Source organism: Triticum aestivum, chromosome 4B (assembly GCF_018294505.1).
Source record: "Triticum aestivum cultivar Chinese Spring chromosome 4B, IWGSC CS RefSeq v2.1, whole genome shotgun sequence".
NCBI classification, from domain to species: Eukaryota; Viridiplantae; Streptophyta; class Magnoliopsida; order Poales; family Poaceae; genus Triticum; species Triticum aestivum.
The window spans coordinates 65,473,476-65,494,259 of record NC_057804.1 but is presented as its reverse complement, the minus strand read 5'-3'; positions in this window follow the sequence as shown (position 1 = coordinate 65,494,259).

Genomic DNA, 20,784 nt, shown 5'->3' with positions numbered 1-20,784 from the left:
ATGCAAAACAAAAGACAAAACCCTATCACGGAGGGAATATCATATCACATTGCCAAAAATGGCAAGAGTTGGAGATACAAATATGGAAAGTTACATCCGGGGTGTTACAATTGTCCACACTGATTCATGAGGATTTTGATGATTTTTATGCTTGGTTTTTTGACAGCAGGGGCATCTTTTCAGTTAAATCTGCATACAAGTTATACATCAGAAGAAGAGATACAGACCAGGATTCCTCCTTGTATGTTGCTCAAGGTGACCTAGACTGGAGGAAAGTTTGGGACATTAAATGCCAGCCAAAAATGCAACAGTTTGTCTGGAGACTTGCCCACAATAGCCTGCCTTTGCTGATGGGGCTGAAGAGAAGGGGCATTGAGTGTGATACACTTTGTGTTTGCTGCAAACGACTTGATGAAGATGGGGCGCATTTGTTTCTCAGATGCAAGGAAGTGAAACAGGTTTGGTGCCGTCTGCATTTGGAGGATACTCGGCTTCATATGTGTGCGGGCAATGATGCAAAGGAAGTGACTAAGATCTTCTTGGAGCTGGACGAGAATAGAAGGGTGCTGGTTGTATGCATGTTATGGTGTTGGTGGTCTAGGCGGAACAAGATAAATGCAAAAGAGCGTGGTGAGTCGATTGATAATCTGCTAACCAGAATCCGAACCTGCTTTTCTGACTGTCTGAACAGGTGCGCGAGCCAAGAAAAACCAAACTCAGCCAGAGAGGAGAAAAGCTGGAGCAGGCCAGAGGGGGACAATCTTAAATTCAATATTGATGTGTCTTTTTTCCGCATCTGGTAATGGTGGCTGGGGTTTTGTTGTACGTGATATTCAAGCTGCTGTGAGAGGCTCAGGCGCTGGTCGCCTCACCCACCTGGCGAGTCCGATGCAGGCAGAAGCGACAGCATGCTCTGAGGCCTTACAAGTTGCGGTTGATTGGGGCATGGTGGACATCACTATTGAATCAGACTGCCAATCCTTGGTGCGGGCGGTACAAAGCAGAGACTTTGATCTTGCACCTGAAGGAGTTATGTTCAGGGACATTCGCCTCTTTGCTAGGCTCCAATTTAATTTTGTAACTTTTTCCTTTGCGCCAAGGGGTTGTAATATTCTCGCCCATGTACTAGCTTCTATGGGTGCATAAAGGCAATCTCCTAAACAGTTGTGGGCTGAGGAATTGCCGGATGATGTAAACATCAGGAAGGCCAGCGTTTCTGCTGCGCCAGTGGGTTAATGGAATCAGGTGTTCCATCTCAAAAAAAAAACGTTGTGTGCCTGGAATAGGATAAGTCGGCGAATTCTCTGACAACTCATCGGTACAGTGCATCCAGTTCTTGCTCACCCACAGCTATAGCCCGATCTCATTACACCATGTACTTCCAGCATCTATTGTCCAAAATGTTCCAATGTTCCTCCACAGCTCAGGGTTTGATGTTGTTTCAAGATTCTTGTGAGCAAGAAAACTTCCAGACAGAGCAGCAGTTCTCATCTCCTAAATGTGCAAAATAAATAGGGAAATTTTACGGTGCATCATAATACACCAGATCACGTGTATTATATGGGCGATCTAACGGATGAGAATAACTGGGTCTTTTTGAGCCCAAGGGTATTTTCGACCTAAAAACTTTTGTACCTTTAATTGTCCCAATTAAGTCCAGGGGTATTCCCATCCTAAATTTTTCGATTAAATTAATTGCATTAATAAAACACTTCATTATAGAGGTCCAATCATCGTGCGTACTCTTTTGAATTTCGGTTCGAGCGATTCGTCCGCTCTCCTCCTCTCGAGCCCTAACCTCGGCGCCCTCCATCGCCGCCGATCGCCCCAGGCTCCCTCGATCGACACCGATCGCACTCGTCGTGTCACTCCTTCCTCCTGCTCCTACTCCCCCTCCCCCTCCATCGCAAGTCACCCCACTCGGTTCATGGTGCCAGATTTTCTGACGAGCCTCCCCTTCTTCCCCGAGCGGACGCCACCTTCCCCGACCCGAGAGGCCACATCATCATCATCGACGTGCATCAACTTTTTCACGTCAGATCTTTGCTGTAAGTGCCTAGCCATCTCAAATCTTTGCTGGTCCCTTTTTCATATAGTACCAATAGGGGTCGGATTTGATTAGGGTTTAGGATATGTCATGTGAGGTTTAGGGTTTATGGTTTCAGAAAGTTGTGACAAGATTTCGATTGAAAGGGAGTGTAAATTGGATTTAGCTAGGACATGTTGATGTAGTTAGTTAGGGTTTATGGTTTCAGAAAGTTGTGACAAGATTTTGATTCAAAGAAGTGTAAGTCGGATTTAGCTAGGACATATTGAAGCACTTAGTTAGGGTTGTGTGGCATGAGAAAGTTGTCAACAGATTTGGATTCAAAGAAAGTTATTTTGGATTTAGTTAGGAGATGCTTTTGAATTGAGTTTCAAGATATTTTGGATTTAGTTAGGAGATAATTATTTTTGTATGGAGTTTGGAGTTATTTTCGACTTAGTTAATAGATAATTTCGATTTAGTTAGGTGATAATTTTGGATTTAATTAGGACACAATTTTGAATGGAGTTTGGAGATAATTGATCTATCAGGGGACTTGAAAGATTCGTGCACTTTGGATTTAGTTAGGAGATCATCAGTTACAACAAGTACAATCAATTAAATATTTCTGGATTTACTCAGGGCATATTTTATACTTACTTACAACTTTTGAAGGACCGAGTTTTGTACATGAATCCCATATGAAAAATTAAATCAATTATTTAGGCAGAGTAATGCACAATTATTATGTATGCTATCCATCCGTAACATTGACTATTTGTTTTCGTTGGCAGCATAACGACATGGATGATAAAGGCGACGATGGCAAAAGCTTGGGGAATACATGCAATGATGACAAGGACATGGGTGATAGATGAAACGAAGGCAAATGAATGGATGGTATGTGCACGGATGATAATGATAATGAGGATGCAGGCAAGGATGGCATAGACCTGGATGATGTACACATGCAAGGTAAAGGAATTGATAATAAAGGCATGGCTGGTTCAGATCTGAATGACTGTATGGAATACATAGAGATTGTGAACAAGACTTTCAGGACTAAGGAAGAAGCCTACATGTTCTACGTAGGCTATGCGAGAAAAAAAGGGTTTGGTGTTAGAAAGGATGATCTGAAGTACAGGGGTCCGGGTCCGAACCAAAATGCATATAGAAGGACATACAAGTGCTGCAAACAAGGATGGCGGGCCCTTAAGCACTTTAACAGAGCTGAAAGAAAAAGAACACCGAGGGGTCTTTCTCGGTGTGGGTGTACCGCTCTTTTTCAGATTGAGCTACAAGATAGCAGTGGCCTCTGGTTCGTCAAAAAATTTGTGGACAAGCATAACCATCTATTTGTCCCTCCTAACCTGACTCCCTACTTATCGGCTCATCGTAGAATGACTGACGCACAAAAGGCCGATGTCATCGAGTATGCTATTGGTGGACTTTGAACACATCAGATTATGAATGTAATGGAGAAGAATGCCGGAGGTCCCAACAAGCTTGGATTTATAGATCGAGACCTATACAACCATGTTTCAATCCAGAAGAAGCGCAAGATAGAAGGCAGTGACGCTAGACATTTTCTCACCTATATGATTGCACAGAAAAAAGCAGACCCAGAATTCTTTTTCAAATACACAAAAGACAAAGAAGGCCATTTGAGGAACATATTCTGGGCTGATTCACAATCCTGGATTGACTATGTTGCCTTTGGTGCTGTCGTGGTGTTCGATAGTACATACCGGTCTAACAAGTACAGGCTTTCGTTTGTTCCATTTGTTGGTCTGAACCATCACCGCAACACAACTTTGTTTGGGTCGGTCTAGTGTCAGACGAGACAGTTGCATCATACCAGTGGCTTCTTCATGTATTTTTGGAGGCAATGTCCTAGAAGGCACCCATTTCAGCAATCACCGATGGGGACGGTTCATTGGCTAAAGCAATAGCTACTGTCTGGACTGGAACAGATCATCGTTTGTGCACGTGGCATATCGAGGAGAATATGGTGATGCACCTCCGCAAGAAAAAGCTTGAGGAATTTAGGGAATTCATTTACCGTTGTTGGGATGTTGATGAGTTTGAGAAAAGATGGGAGGCTTATAAGGTTCGGTTCAAAATAAAACCAACGAGGAAGAGGTCGTCATGGGTTAACAGGATGTATGAGCTGCGACACAAATGGGCTGTTGCATACACAAAGGGTAGATATTTCCTAGGCATGATGATTAATCAGAGGAGTGAGTCTCTCAACTCAAGGCTTCATGTGCACCTGAACAAGAAGATGCAGCTTGTTGATTTGTTGCACCATGTTGAGCACTGTGTATCCATAATGCGTAAGAATGAAGCAGCATTAGACGCAGGAGCAACACATACGATACCCTTCACTAAGTTGAATGCACACCCTCTGGAGATTGTTGCCTCTTATATTTATACAACTGTGATGTTTCGAAAGGTAAAGCGTCAGATTGTCGAAGGGACGAATTGGCAGGTCACGGACCGGGTAGCGTGTGATGGTTTGGTCGTGTTTGGAGTTTTGCGCAAAGCCCCATATGATAAAGTCCCATATGGCAGGGATGCTACATAATTGCAAGGTAAGGAAGGTAAGGATGCTGAGGACTTGCATGAAAAAAATGGATGCTGGGGATCCCAATGACTTGGAAGGTAAGGATGCTGAGGATCCACATGCAAAAAACTTGGATGCCGAGGATCCCAATGACTTGGAAGGTAAGGATGCTGAGGACTTGCATGCAAAAAACTTGGATGTTGAGGATCCCAATGACTTGGAAGGCAAGGATGGTGTGGACTTGCATGCAAAAAACCTGGATGCTAAGGATACCAATGACTTGGAAGGTAAGGATAGTGAGGAGTTGGATGCAAAAAAGTTGGATGCACAAGGCATGGATGCTAAGCCTATGGATTTTATTTATCACGTGACTTGTCTGTTTACAGGAGCAAGACTGGATGATGCAGCTTGTAAATGTAAAAAGTTGGAAAGTCATGATTACCCATGCGCACATATTCTGCGTTCTGGATCTTCTTGGTGTACGCACATTTCCAAAAAAAATGTCAAGAAAAGATAGACAATGCATGCCAAGCTAGCGTTCCCTTCTTCGAGGACTGCAAATACTCATGTATGGTCTGATGACATGAATAAGTATCATCAACTACGCAACATGGCTAGTGACGCTTCATTCACAGCCGTAGCTAGCGATCACAGTCAAAACAGGTGATGGAGCTCCTCCGAAGTATATTGGTTGATGGAGAAAAAACTGATTTGGGTGAAGGCCATAAATCGTTTGTTCCTTTGTCGGCATAATTCTCTGCTGCTTGCGAATGCTGCACTGATGATGTGGAAAATCCAATCAAAATAGTTCCAAAAGGGAGACCAACTACCGAAGAATCGAACAAGAGGATTAAATCCAGGCGCGAGCGGATGAGAGGAAAAAAAAGCAACGAAGTTAGTGCACATGTTTATCTCATTGTTCATTTCCATACATGCTTACAATGTTAATATGTTCTCCGGGAGAGTGTTCACATGTTTTTCTTCAATTTACGCAGGAACAAATCGGGGAAATCAAAGGTCACAAGGAGGAAGAAGCGAAAAGAGAAAGACTCGGAGACAGAAGAAGACACAGAGTCAGATACAGAAGAAGAGGAAGATTCAAAAAAAGCAACGAAGTTAGTCCACATGTTAATCTCATTGTTCATTTCCATACATGATTGCAGTGTTAATATGTTCTCCCGGAGAGTGTTCACATGTTTTTCTTAAATTTACGCAGGCAAAAATCAGGGAAATCAAAGGTCACAAGGAGAAAGAAGCAAAAAGAAGAGACAGAGTCAGATACAAAAGAAGAGACAGAGGCAGATATAGAAGAAGAGACAAAGGCAGATACAGAAGAAGAAGAAGATTCAGGTATAGAAGAAGAGGAAGATTCAGATGCAGAAGAAGAGGGAGATTTAGATGCAAAAGAAGAGGAAGATTCAGATGCAGAAGTAGAGGAAGATTCAGATGCAGAAGAAGAGGAAGATTCAGATGCAGAAGATGGAGGGCTAAGGAGGGCTGGGAAGAGACTATTGGAGGTTGCATAAGAGGATTACGCAAAACCAAACAAGTGGTCATTACCACAAATGTGCGTACTTAAACATGTTTTCGAATGTTGGATGCAGATTCATCTATTTCATTTTTTTGCAGGAAACGCAAGGGCGCTCCAAATGTTAAAGCTGGGAGGAAGAAAAAGAACGATGACAAGGGTGCGCGAGGAAAACTAGTGAAGTTAGTGTCTGTACTTACATGTCCGCTCTACAAGTCGGGTATTTGCTAGTACTGTGTTGACGTTTCTTAACTTTTCCAGGAAAGACTCTAGGAAGGGCGGTAAAGAACAAGGCAAAGGGGTGATGACGACAGAAATGCCTGCTAAAAATGTACCACAGGCTGAGCGAATAAGAGCTGTCAAGTTAGCTTCTGCAGCTATAAGAGAAAATCAGTGAAGTTAGTGTTTTTTGTGTTATAGTGTATTGTACATGCTCAAATCTTCTTTACTGTCCTATTAACAAACATTGTTTCATGCAGGAAAGCTAAAGTGAAGTCGAGACAGGATGTTTAGATGCACAGGGTCAAGCAGAGAAAACAAAAGGATTCCTGGGGTCGACAAATTGAGAACAAACTGAAGTAGACCGTTTTCCATGCCGTGATCCACCTTGTTTATGATGTATTAGACCTATTTGATGGACTGCCATATTTTTTTGAATTCCTCGTTTGATTGGTACACCCTCATTTTATTATGGATGGGTCGACATGGTAGGCTAGTTATGATTTATCAACATCGATCAAACAATGCATTTTTAGTGAAGTTGGCTTTCTGTATTTTTTTCATTTTTACATAATATATTGCTGAAATTTGTTCAAAGTGTAGTCAAATTTCATACTTGAAATATAAAATAGAAACCGAAAATTTATATATATACAAAAATAGAACGTTGGATTTCCTCAGAAACCTACTTGAAATCAAAATAGGAACCTCGTTTTCAAATAACCGTGAAAAACATTTATTTTGAAATATAAAATAAGCATACTGATATTTTAAAAATAGCATGCTCATTTGAAAAAAGCATGTTCAATTGAAAATCAAATAGAATGAATATGCAGATTTAAAAATAGCATGCTGCTTTAATGTTGTTTTTAAAATACCATGTTATTTTAAAAATAGCATGCCGATTTTAAATAGCATGCTGATTTTAAAAATATGATTTCAAAATTGCCGATTTCAAAAATAGCATGCTACTTTTGAAATAGCATGCCAATTTCAAAAATATCATGCTAATTTTAAAAATAGCATGCTTATTTTAAAAATATAATGCTCTTTTCAATATGCTACTTCTAAAATAGCATGCCGATTTCAAAAATATCATGCTAATTTTAAAAATAGCATGCTTATTTTAAAAATATAATGCTGTTTTCAATATGCTACTTTTAAAATAGCATGTTGTTTTCAATAATAGCATGCTGATTTCAAAAAATCATGTTGTTTCGAATATGTTGTTTTTAAAAATAGCATGCTAATTTCAAAATAACAGCCTCATTCTAAAAATATAACACTGTTTTTAAAATAGCATGCTGATTTCAAAAATTACATACTTTTTTAAATATGTTGTTTTGAAAGCAGCATGATGATTTTGAAATCAACATTTTTTTAATTATGCTTTTCTAAAGATAACATGTTTTTAGTATATTGTTTTTCAAATTAAAAAAAACATGCTGGTTTGCTCTGTTTTTGAAAATAGCATGTCATTTTGAAAATAACAGAAACATCATTTTTTGCATTGCATTTCGACTCGCAAGTTTTTGTTTTTGCATTGCATTTTTTTGTGCGACACATACAAACCGCATTTTCAAAATAACTCGTACTAGCCAACGTAAAAACCTAATTCAAAAATGAAAGTAGCGTCTAATCCATTTGAAACCCGGTTATATTTGATTTTAAAAATACTAGCATCACTGTGGAAAAAAAAGGAAATAGAATTGCAGTCCATAAAGGTAATTATATCAAGGAGGGTACCAAGGTGCGTTATATATATAGACTTGCATAGCAAGTACATTACTCCACTTAGGGATCATACTACCACCAAGTTACTGCCAAGTACCACTTACTGTACGATCTTCATATCCAGTCAGACCCAAAAGTTATACCATCAAAGTACGAGTTACTACCAACTACCAATTACTAGTAAGTTGCACTTACTGGACCCAAAAGCTAATACTACCAACTTCCAGTTACTGGATAGTACATATAGATTATAAAACTAGCGTCAAACTACTGCCATGGGTCAACGAATCCTCATGCCAGTGGCCATGTTCACCCTAAGCCCACCTCCACTCCTTTCCATGAATCTGAAGATAGCCATTTGATCTTCTTTCATTTTGGCACCCTCAACAACTTCTCTCCAGTTCTTCGTCATGATCGCACGCCCGTCCTTCTTGCCCATCATGAACATGACCTTTTTATTACCTTCAAAATGTTCGTTGGTGACACGCACAACCATGGGCTTTCCCAGATAATCTTTGAGGTAGGCCTGACTGTAATCCTTTGAGAAGCACTGATTGCACAGGGAAATAACTAATGTTACATAAAAAATTAAGTATGACTTGCATGAAAAAAGTAAGTATGATTTGCACAACCACACCCGTCCTCCTCTCTGTCTCTACATGATGGCATTTTCACTTGTGAAGTATGTCGGATATCGGGTTCTGGCAAAACCCTTAAGGTTCAAACTCTTGGGTGCGCACGAAGATTTCCCCTACCGATTCACGCCCTCAACCTCGTCGCGATCTCTAAGCTAGCACGATGAACTCACAACACAAGAGACACGCGATTTATACTGGTTCGGGCCACCGTCGTGGTGTAATACCCTACTCTAGTGTGGTGTGGTGGATTGCCTCTTGGGATGATGATGAATAGTACAAGGGGAAGAACAGCCTCCTGAGGCGAACTATTTTGTGTTAGGTGGGTAGTTCTGCTCAGGGTTCGATTGGTTGATCCCCCTGCCTTGGTGGTGGCTAGCCCTATTTATAGAGGCCCTGGTCCTCTTCCCAAATATTGAGCGGGAAGGGATCCAACAATGGCCATTTTGGAAGGGGACAACTAGTACAAGCTATCCTGACTGAAGGTGGTCTCCTCCTGTCAAAAGCTCTGGTGATGACACCGTCTTGGGCTCCATGATGACCTCCGCCCTACGGTCCTACTGGTCTTTGTCTTGTTGCACCAATATGGAAACCTTTGCCTGATACCTTGGTGCTCTACACCTGCGCTTGCCCCCTTTGCACCAAAGAGGAAACAAGGACACTGCACGGGCTGGCGCCCGCCTGGTCTTGATCGTCATGGCTTGCATCACGGGCACCTCGTGAGGTACCCCTTGCCTTGATCTCTCCGCCTCCTCGTGAGCCTGCCTGGCGAGGCCACTCCTGAGGAGGCCTTGCGCCATCCACCTCGCGAGGCCCCTCGCGAGGGTCTTGAGTGTTTGGTTGATGAAGATGAGCCGTACTGGGCCACTGGTTGAGCCACGCCGCAGGCCGCAGGCAGGCAAGTCTGGGGACCCCCGTTCCCGGAACACCGACAGTAGCCCCCGGGCCCAAGGCGCTCTCGGACTTGGCTTAGCGGCGAAGCCAAAGGGCAAGTGCAGAGCGCCACGGGTCCCAACAGCCTGCAGCCTTGGTTGACGCATGGCGACTAATTGGACGTGGGCATCTCCACTTCCCCATGCTGCCCCAATATCCGCCTGGCTAGGCGGCCACGATGCTCTACACAGTTATTCCCTCCTTGTTGGCAGCGTGCTTCCTATTCCCCCTTCTTCCTCGAGTCCTTGCTTCCACTTCCAATCTAACTTGAGCTTTCCCCCTCCATGGCCATGGCGCCAACTAGCAAGGAGAAGGGGAAGAAGCCTCTGTCTTCAACCTATCTGCCCCCGGTGATCGAGCATGCTGGCGGTTGGTCACTGGTGCTTAATCGGGAGGCCATGGGCAAGGTCTACCCTGTGCTTGCTTAGAGCTTCAATGAGTGCAGAAAGACAATGGCTTGGCCTGCGTCCCACGTCTCATTGACAAGACAGTCATTGAGGTTTGGTTCTTCGTCGATGCCCTGTGGAATGGCCTAGTTCCCCCTTTCTCCGCCTTCTTCAATGTAGTGCTTTCCCATTATCAGATCCATATGACGCATCTCGATCCCCCATCTGTTACCCTTCTCGCCGATTTTCACCTTTGTTTGTGAAGCCATGGTGGGCATTGCTCCTTCTGTCGCTCTCCTGTGCCACTTCTTCTTGCTGCACCTGACCGGCCCCCTGCAATGCTCGGGGTGCGTGAGCTTCCAGGACGCCGCAAAGACGGCCACCTCGGGGATTGATTTTAACCTCTCGCCGTACATGAGAGGGTTCCGGACGCGGTGGCTGTATGTGGATGTCGAAGTGCTCAGCCCTCTGCTCTCGCCTCCATCGCTGCCTGCTGTCCCCAATTCCAACTGGGGCCATGAGAGACTCAAGAGCCCCTGGCTCTCCTTCGTTTGGTTCCGACTGAAGAGGTTGAGAGATCTCGGCATGATTGCGCCCAGGGTCGTGAAGGAGTTCCTTCGGTGTTGCATTGCTCCTCGCCAGCGTCATTCTCGGCCGATGTGGGCCCTGACCGGTGATCGGGACCGCATGAGGCTTCAAGAGACGGATCTTGCGCCCGAAGTGATGAGGACAGTGCTTGAGGTCTTGACTGGCAACCCCTCGCTAGGCGATATGCCAGAAGAGGGGAGCCTCTTGTATCGCAGCTCGAACAGGGTCGAGTTCATGGGACAGATGCCTTCCTCTGATGAGTGGGGGGTGCGCCCGGTTGGCCTTGTGGGGCCTCGCGAGAATCCCGTCGCCGTGACTCCCCTCCTTGCCACTAGCATCGAGCTTGCCCTGAGAGTGGGCGCAGGGGGGAAGCATCGCTTGAGATTGGAAGCTCGGGTGTTGAGGCGCCAACACCACTTGGGGCTCCCGAGGCGTCATCCTCGAGAACTCGTGAGGCTCGCCCTGGGACGGTCATTGAAGGGGACGCGCAGCCTGCGGCTCCAGATGCTGGAGCTCCTGAGGTCGGCTACCAGGGTGCTCCCCCAGCTGCGCCCCATGCCGGTCCTCACGTCCAGCGTCTTGGTCGGTTCTGCGTGTACTTTGGCTCGCTCCGCAAGAGGAAGGAGTCTTTGAGCTGAAGTGGTTGCACCTTCCGGCCGCTGAAGCATAGAAAGTTGAAAGTGCAACTATCCCTAGGTGGTTTTGGTAATTCATAACAACATATAGCTCATTGAGCTAATACTATTCCAAGACAAATATTTCAGGAAAGCTCAATGAATGGCATGGCATGGATGAGGAAAGTGGATCCCTCAAAATACTAAGGACAAAAGGATTGGCTCAAGCTCAAAAGCTCAAGACTCTACATTTTATATTTTAGTGATCCAAGATCACATTGAGTCTATAGGAAAAGCCAATACTATCAAGGAGGGATGAGGTGTTGCTTAATGAGTTTCTTGCTTCAAGTGCTTAGTGATATGCTCCAAAAACCCTCAACTACTTCCTCACATCCACATATGACCTAAACCTAAAGTCAAACTCGGCCCCACCGATTCTTTCTATCCGGCGCCACCGAGTTTAGATGTCATAGCCACTGCCACAAACCCTAGGCAAATCGGTCTCACCGATAGGGATCTCGGTCTCACCGAGATGGGATTGTAATCTCTCTGTTTCCCTTTGTAATGTTTCGGTCTAACAGAAGTGAGCGATCGGTCCCACCGAGATTGCAATGTAAACTCTCTATTTCCTTTTTGTAACATTTCGATCTCACCGAAATGAGCGAATCGGTCCCACCGAGTTTACCTGGCCAACTCTCTGGTTAACTAATTACCAAAATCGGTCTCACCGAGTTTGTGTAATCGGTCTCACCGAGATTACGTTATGCCCTAACCCTAACCATATCGGTCCTACCGAGTTGCATGTCGGTCCCACCGAAATCACTAACGATCACTAGGTTTACTGAATCGGTCCGACCGAGTTTGTCGATTTGGTCCCACCGAGATTGGTAATTTGTGGGTAACGTTTAGATTTTGTGTGGAGGCTATATATACCCCTCCACCTCCTCTTCATTCGTGGAGAGAGCCATCAGAACAAACCTACACTTCCAACTTACCATTTCTGAGAGAGAACCACCTACTCATGTGTTGAGGCCAAGATATTCCATTCCTACCATATGAATCTTGATCTCTAGCCTTCCCCAAGTTGCTTTCCACTCAAATCTTCTTTTCACCAGATCCAAATCCTGTGAGAGAGAGTTGAGTGTTGGGGAGACTATCATTTGAAGCACAAGAGCAAGGAGTTCATTATCAACACACCATTTGTTACTTCTTGGAGAGTGGTGTCTCCTAGATTGGCTAGGTGTCACTTGGGAGCCTCCGACAAGATTGTGGAGTTGAACCAAGGAGTTTTTAAGGGCAAGGAGATCGCCTACTTCGTGAAGATCTACCGCTAGTGAGGAAAGTCCTTCGTGGGCGACGGCCATGGTGGGATAGACAAGGTTGCTTCTTCGTGGACCCTTTTTGGGTGGAGCCCTGCATGGACTCGCGCAACCGTTACCCTTCGTTGGTTGAAGTCTCCATCAACGTGGATGTACGATAGCACCACCTATCGGAACCACAACAAAAACATCCGTGTCTCCAATATCGTTTGAATTCTCCAAACCCTACCCTTTACATTCTTGCAAGTTTCATGCTTTAATTTCCGCTGCTCATATACTCTTTGCATGCTTGCTTGAATTGTGTGAAGATTGCTTGACTTGTGCTAAGATAGCTAAAATCTGCCAAAGACTGAAATTGGGAAAAGATTAAGTTTTTAATTGGTCAAGTAGTCTAATCACCCCCCTCTAGACATACTTCAAGGTCCTACAAGTGGTATCAGAGCTTTGGTCTCCATTTGCTTTGATTTCCATAGCTTTTGGTGGTCATAGCCTTGGTTTCACAACCTACGAGAGTATGGCGTCTAGCGAGGGAAATTATCACTGTAGATGTCCTTACTTTGATGGCACTAATTTTGCTAGTTGGAAGCATAAGATGAAAATGCATATTCTCGGACATAACTCGCCGTTTGGGCTATTGTGTGTACGTATTGGCTTGCAAGGTGAATTCTTTGATGGGAGAGAACCAAACCATGAAGCTAGTGCAGATGAATTGAAGATGCTGCAATACAATGCTCAAGCTTGTGATATCCTCTTCAACGGATTGTGCCCCGATGAATTCAACAAAATCAGCCGTCTTGAGAATGCAAAGGAAATTTGGGATACTTTGATTGATATGCACGAAGGTACCGACTCCGTCAAGGAATCCAAATTGGATGGGATCCAAAGTCAACTTGACAAGTTCAAAATGAAGGATGGTGAAGGTGTCGCTGAAATATACTCTAGGCTTGCTCTTATCACAAATGAGATTGCGGGCTTAGGAAGTGAAGAGATGACCGACAGATTCATCATCAAGAAGATCCTAAGAGCATTGGATGGAAAATATGATACCGTGTGCACATTGATCCAAATGATGCCCAATTACAAGAATCTCAAGCCAACGGAGGTCATCGAAGGAATTGTTGCTCATGAGATGTCACTCAAGGATAAAGAGGAACTTCACAACAAGTCAAGTGGTGCTTACAAAGCCTCTTGTGAAGCCCCTACGTCATCAAGTGAGAAACAAACCTTCAATGAAGAATTGAACTTAATGGTGAAGAACTTCAACAAATTCTACAAGAGTAGAAGCAAAGAAAGAAGCTCCAAGTCAAGGCCTTACAATGACAAAGGATCTTCTAGTCGAGAGCGCAATTGCTACAATTGTGGGAGACCCGGACACTATTCCAATGAGTGTATGGCACCCTACAAAAGAAGAGAAGCTTCTCCCAAGAGAAGAAGTAGAAGAGAAGAATCACCGCCAAGAGAGAGAAGGAGTAGAGATGATCGTTATGAATGAAGAACATCCCGGAGAAGCAAGGATTTGGAAAGGAAGGACAAGTCATCAAAGAGCTACACAAAACGAAGACATCAATCTCATGTTGGTGAATGGGTATCCGGTTCCGACTCTGAACATCACTCCGAGAGAAGCTATCACTCCGACTCCGAACACACTCAAGATGAAGGTGTTGCCGGTCTAGCACTTGTGTCGACCAACTCCTATGACATATTTGATTCAAAAAATGAAGGAATTGGAAGATGCTTCACGGCTAAAGGCCCTAAGGTAACTCACCCCGAGTATGTTGATTTCAATAGTGATGAACATGACTTGTTAGGTGATGATGATTTACTTATTGACAACTCTAGTGATGAATACTATGATGAAACGTCAATTAATCATGCTAAACAAGATCAAACGAATGACAATGCTAAGGAGAATATTGAGCTTCTAACTAAAGAACTAAACACTCTTAAGTTAGCTCATGAAACTATCTTAGGGGATCATCGAGAACTTTTGAGGACTCGTGAGAAGTTACGCTTTGAAAAGCTCAATCTTGAGCAAGAGCATGAGTTCTTAAAAGCAATCAATGATGATCTTCGCAAGAAAAGTTCTTCTTACATTGCCAAGCGTTTACTCTTATCTACTTACATGCCTCAAGTCAAGTCCACTAACAAGAACAAAAAGGATTCTTCCTCTAGTAGTAACAATAATCATGCTAAATCCAATATTGTTGCTTCTAGTAGTTCTCTTGATTCCACTAATGATTCTCTTAGCCAAGTTACACTTGAGCAAGAAAATAGCTTATTGAAGGGAATTATAGAGAAAGGTGTATAGAAGAGCCTTGCCAGGAGTAAGCAATTCGAGGAAATTGTACGGAAGCAAGGAAGACACCGGAAGAACCAAGGTGTTGGTTTTGAACGAAAGTTCAATGCCAATGGAGTTGAGTGGGAAGAAGATCAATACCCCAAGATGAAGTTTGTTCCTCGACAAGAGAAGTACGATCCTACTTCCTTCAAGGGAACACAAGCTCAAGATGATCTTCCACCACAAGACCACAAGCAAAAAGGCAAGGACAAGCTTCAAGAGGAGATTGATGCATTTGAAGAAGCTCCTAAGGCCTTGGTCAAGTGGGTTCCCAAGACTACGTCAAGTTCTACTCATCAAGCACTACTACAACTCCAAGGATTCCCATCAAGATGATGTGGATCCCGAAGAAGAAGAACTAGAGAGTTCTTGAGGGTGACTCCGCCAACATTCTTCACTCATATCATTATTGCAAGGACAAGTGCAATCAACTTCCACATCTTGCACTAGTTCAAGGAGTCGCAAACCCTCATGTTGGTAAGGCAAGGGACAAGGTAACCTAATGCTTTCATGGACATCATATTGTGTGTGCATCACTCTATGTCTATGGATATACTTGTTTGTTCCTTGTGGGACTAACCCGTGTAGGTATTGAAAGTGCAACTCACTCCAAAGGATTGCTCCGAATGATCTTCATCAACATTGAGCATCCACATCTTCAACACCTACATGAAGTCATCATCGACAAAAATCAAGGTTAGTTCATCCCTCTTAGGGGGATCTCACAACTAGGGGGAGCTTAACTCTAAGAATTGAGTCAAAGCAACTCTAATGGTGTGAACATATCAATGCATTATGTAAAAGTGGTAACCCCGCTTGAGCTTAAATGATGAGTATGACCTATGATCAAATGTTCTCATTTGACTCCTAAGTCAATATACTCATATATAGATGACCTAGTCATCGCCAATTGTTTGATAGATTCTAGAATTGGTTGTGCATGCTTTGCCACATATTTCATTTGCCATTTTATTGTGTGAGCATGTTGGTTGCATATTTAACTCATTCGAGGACATCCACTTGTTGCTTTGATTGACTGGCTTCTTTTTCTTTTGCCAAGTGGATGAACAAGAATGCCTAAGAACCTTCTCTAGCTATCTATGCTTTCCTTGTCTCAAACTCTATTCATGTTACATCACAAAATTTGATCAAGTCAGATTCGAACCAGTCTGTGTGAGGAGCACTCGGAGTCCCCGATTCGTCATGGACTTAAACTTCCAAAACTTCTTTGTGTGTTTCGGTCTGACCGATTCTTCCATTTTGGTCATACCGAGATCACTAAGTTGATCTAGGTTTTCAATCTCGGTGCAACCGATTTGAACTTTTTGGTCCCATTGAGTTGCTGTAACTGTCAACAGTTATGCATCTCGGTGCCACCGAGTTGTTCCACTCGGTCACACCAACAGGGTCGGGCTATATATACACACGGGCAAAAATTTGGTAAACTTCTCGAAACCCCTTCGCCCACGCATAGCTTGCTCTGCCTCCTAGATCTCCGGATCGTCGACTTCGTCACCAGCCGCCTCTAGTCACTGGTCTCCGCCGCTGCCAACGGAATTCATCCCCGCCGTTGCCGCCATAGCGAGTTCATCGCCAAAATAAGGTATGGACTCGATCACAGAGCTATCCTTGTCTAATTCCTAGCACATTGTGTTCATTATTATTCTTGCCACGATTGAAACACATCTATCCAGTCAAAACAATCTTTAGATTAGATGAGATTTGAAAATTTAGGGTTAGGTTTCCGCCGAAACCATCTCGGACCCACCGAGTTGAAAAACTCGGTTCCACCGATTTGGCTAACGCCATTGCACAAGTGATTCTCGGTCTGACCAAGAATTGCGAATCGGTGTGACTGATTTTAGAACTTTGTGAAACCCTAGCAGTCTCGGTGCCACCAAACTGTGAATCGGTCTGACCGAGTTCACTAGTTTAGGTTCAAAGAATTGCTTCGGTATCACCGAGTTTGCAAATCGGTTGATCCGAAATGCTTTTTGTGGAAAACTAAAACTAAGTTTTTGAATCATTCTTTTGCAAAAATCTCTGCATTTTGTGATGCTCCTCTATTCTATCTCAACTACAACTATTCATAGGGTCAGCAGTCAGAGCTTGCAGCACGTCAGACCAAAGTGACAGCCAGAATAGGGAAGAGGAGCAGATTCACATGAGTGAGGGCACTAGTCCCTCTAGCACCTCAGATGAGGGCAGCAGAAGCACTCCTAGCAGTTGGCCCAAAGCAGCCACAAGAGCCAGAAGGAAGAGAACCTCAGACTCTAAGGATGAGGACTATGTGGCAGCTGAAGATGAGGCTACTTCCAAGAAGGTAGTGCTCAAAAAGGAGTATGGCTCAGCTAAGACCACGAAGCCTGGACTGAATAGGAAGGTCCCTGCCAAGAGGACACCTATGCTGAAGGTCGGAGGATCAACACAAGAACCTGAGAAACCTGATCCCAAAGAGCCAGCTGCAGAAGGAAAGAAGAGGAAAGAAAGGGTCAGAAAGACCATGGCCAGAGTTGTTGGACAACCTTCCATGATGGAAGAGGAGGAAGAAGAGGTTGCTGTACCAGCACCCATGGCACAAAAGCTGATGGGTGATGCTATAAGGTCAGGGGCTGCATCATCAAAGCCCAAAGAAGCACCCAAAGCTGCCTCCAAGGCCAAGTCTGCACCTAAGAGGAATACCAGGAGCATACCAGCTGCTGAGAAGAACAAGACCCCAATGCCTGAAGTTGCTGCTGAGGAAGAAGATGAAGGACAAGTTCTGAGGAAGCTAAAACCCAAGATTCCAGACCATAACGATGCTCATCCAGTGGCTGAGAATATGAAGCCGAGGAAGGACGCAGGGCTCAGGCAGTGGAGATTGTCTGATCCCTATGCAATCAGAAGAAGAATTGCTATTGATTACAGGTTCCACACTAAGGAACAACAGGACTTTTATGAGACTGTGCTGTTGATTACAGGTTCCATAGTCTGTGACATGAGGTTGGTAGATTGGAAATACATGAAGGAAAATGAGGATCACTACCCAGGAGTATTTGACAGCTTTAAGGCTTGTGGAGTTGATGAATTTGTTGGACAGAAGTTCACAAACTGTAATGATGAGCTAGTTATGCAATTCTACTCCACAGCTCACTTTTATCCTGATGGCATAATTTTCTGGATGTCTGAAGGTACAAGGTACCAATCAACTATTGAGGAATGGGCAAATCTGATCAATGCCCCAGAGGAGAAAGAAGATGACTTGGATGTATACTCCAAGAAGAAAAAGGATCACAATTCAATGTCACATATGTACAAGGAGATCCCAGACAAAGCACTTGAAACTTTCAAGTTTGGGTCTGTCCATTTTCTTCTGTCAGGGCTGCCAACGATCAACTGGATCCTAAGGCACACTCTATTGCCCAAGTCAGGTGACCACAACATGATCAGAGGGCATGCGATTAATTTGCTACACATATTTGATGTGCCACAGAAATTCAAGGTCATGAGCCTCATAGTTGAGACTATCAAGAGGACTGTAGCAGACCAAAAGAGAAGTTGTGGATATGCCCCACAAATCCAGGAGTTGATAAATTCCAAGATGGGCAAAGGAAAATACCAGTTGGATAAGGAACACTTTGTTCTCTATCCAGATTTTGAGGACAATCAAGTTGTCATGAATGAGAATGAACCATCATCAATGCAAGCTCAAGAGAAAAAGGAGAAAGCAAAGAAGGAGAAGGCTGCCAAGATGCCAACTTTAGAGGAGGCATCTGAGTACTATCTGAAGAGCAAGCAGGACCAGCTTGGTTACTTAATAGAATCAACTCTGAGAATTGAGAAAGGGTTGGCCACCCTACCTCAAAACCAGGAGAGCCTGGAAAGAATCACGGAACAAAAAATTCTATGACCTCGATGTGGAAGTATCTGAGATTCAGTCAGTTGTGGAGCAGCTACAGGATGACATGCAGGAGAGGAAGGGCAGGACAACTATTGATGCATTTGCCAGAGTGCCTCAAGCTCAGAGATCAGCTGCAGAGCCTATGACAGACACCGGAGCCACTTCATCTACACCAGCTACAGCTCCAGTGCAACCAGCTCCAGCATCAACTCCTTCAGCTCCATCCACATCAACTGAAGTCTTCGTCCAAGGAGCCATCTCTACACCACCAACTGAAGACCAAGCCTGAGAGACGAAATAGTACTATGCATTTTCTAGGAACTTTTTGGTAACTTGTTGCCAAAGGGGGAGAAAAATGTATAGATCATAAGCTTCGAGAGAGAGAGTTTTCTTTTGTTCTCTCTTGTCTTCGGTGTTGAACTTTGTTTGCTTTTGATTGCTTGAGATACTATGCTATTATCTGTGAGACATTGATGATCATGTGTTTGATCATATGCTACACTATCATAAGCTACACTTATGCTTGTTAGATGATATTGTCTTATTTATCTTTTTATGATCATTCACTTTGCTTGGTGATGAGTGCATATATTCAATCTTTATTATTTTGAGAACTCCACCAAGACATATGTGACATGGAAGAGTAACCCATGAGCCTAATTCTGTGTGCATTTGCAGTCCAAAGCAAATCTTAAACTATGCACAAATTTAGGGGGAGCTCTTGCTTATCACATACTTCTCAAAGCGACGATGTTTTTCAATCTTATTATCATTTGTCAAATCTTTGATCTATACATTGTCATCAATTACCAAAAAGGGGGAGATTGAAAGTGCAACTATCCCTAGGTGGTTTTTGTAATTCATAACAACATATAGCTCATTGAGCTAATACTATTCCAAGACAAATATTTCGGGAAAGCTCAATGAATGGCATGGCATGGATGACGAAAGTGGATCCCTCAAAATACTAAGGACAAAAGGATTGGCTCAAGCTCAAAAGCTCAAGACTCAACATTTTATATTTTAGTGATCCAAGATCTCATTGAGTCTATTGGAAAAGCCAATACTATCAAGGAGGGATGAGGTGTTTCTTAATGAGTTTCTTGCTTCAAGTGCTTAGTGATATGCTCCAAAAACCCTCAACTACTTTCTCACATCCACATATGACCTAAACCTAAAGTCAAACTCGGCCCCACCGATTCTTTCTATCCGGCGCCACCGAGTTTAGATGTCATAGCCACTACCACAAACCCTAGGCAAATCGGTCTCACCGATAGGGATCTCGGTCTCATCGAGATGGGATTGTAATCTCTCTGTTTCCCTTCGTAACGTTGCGGTGTAACCGAAGTGAGCGATCGGTCCCACCGAGATTGCAATGTAAACTCTCTGTTTCCTTTTTGTAACATTTCGGTCTTACCGAAATGAGCGAATCGGTCCCATCGAGTTTACCTGACCAACTCTCTGGTTAGCTAATTACCAAAATCGGTCTCACCGAGTTTGTGTAATCGGTCTCAACGAGATTATGTTATGCCCTAACCCTAACCATATCGGTCCTACCGAGTTGCATGTCGGTCCCACCGAAATCACTAACGGTCACTAGGTTTACTAAATCGGTCCGACCGAGTTTGTCGATTCGGTCCCACCGAGATTGGTAACTTGTGTGTAACGGTTAGATTTTGTGTGGAGGCTATATATACCCCTCCACCTCCTCTTCATTCATGGAGAGAGGCATCAGAACAAACCTACACTTCCAACTTACCATTTCTGAGAGAGAACCACCTACTCATGTGTTGAGGCCAAGATATTCCATTCCTACCATATGAATCTTGATGTCTAGCCTTCCCCAAGTTGCTTTACTCTCAAATCTTCTTTCCACCAGATCCAAATCCTATGAGAGAGAGTTGAGTGTTGGGGAGACTATCATTTGAAGCACAAGAGCAAGGAGTTCATCATCAACACACCATTTGTTACTTCTTGGAGAGTGGTGTCTCCTTGATTGGCTAGGTGTCACTTGGGAG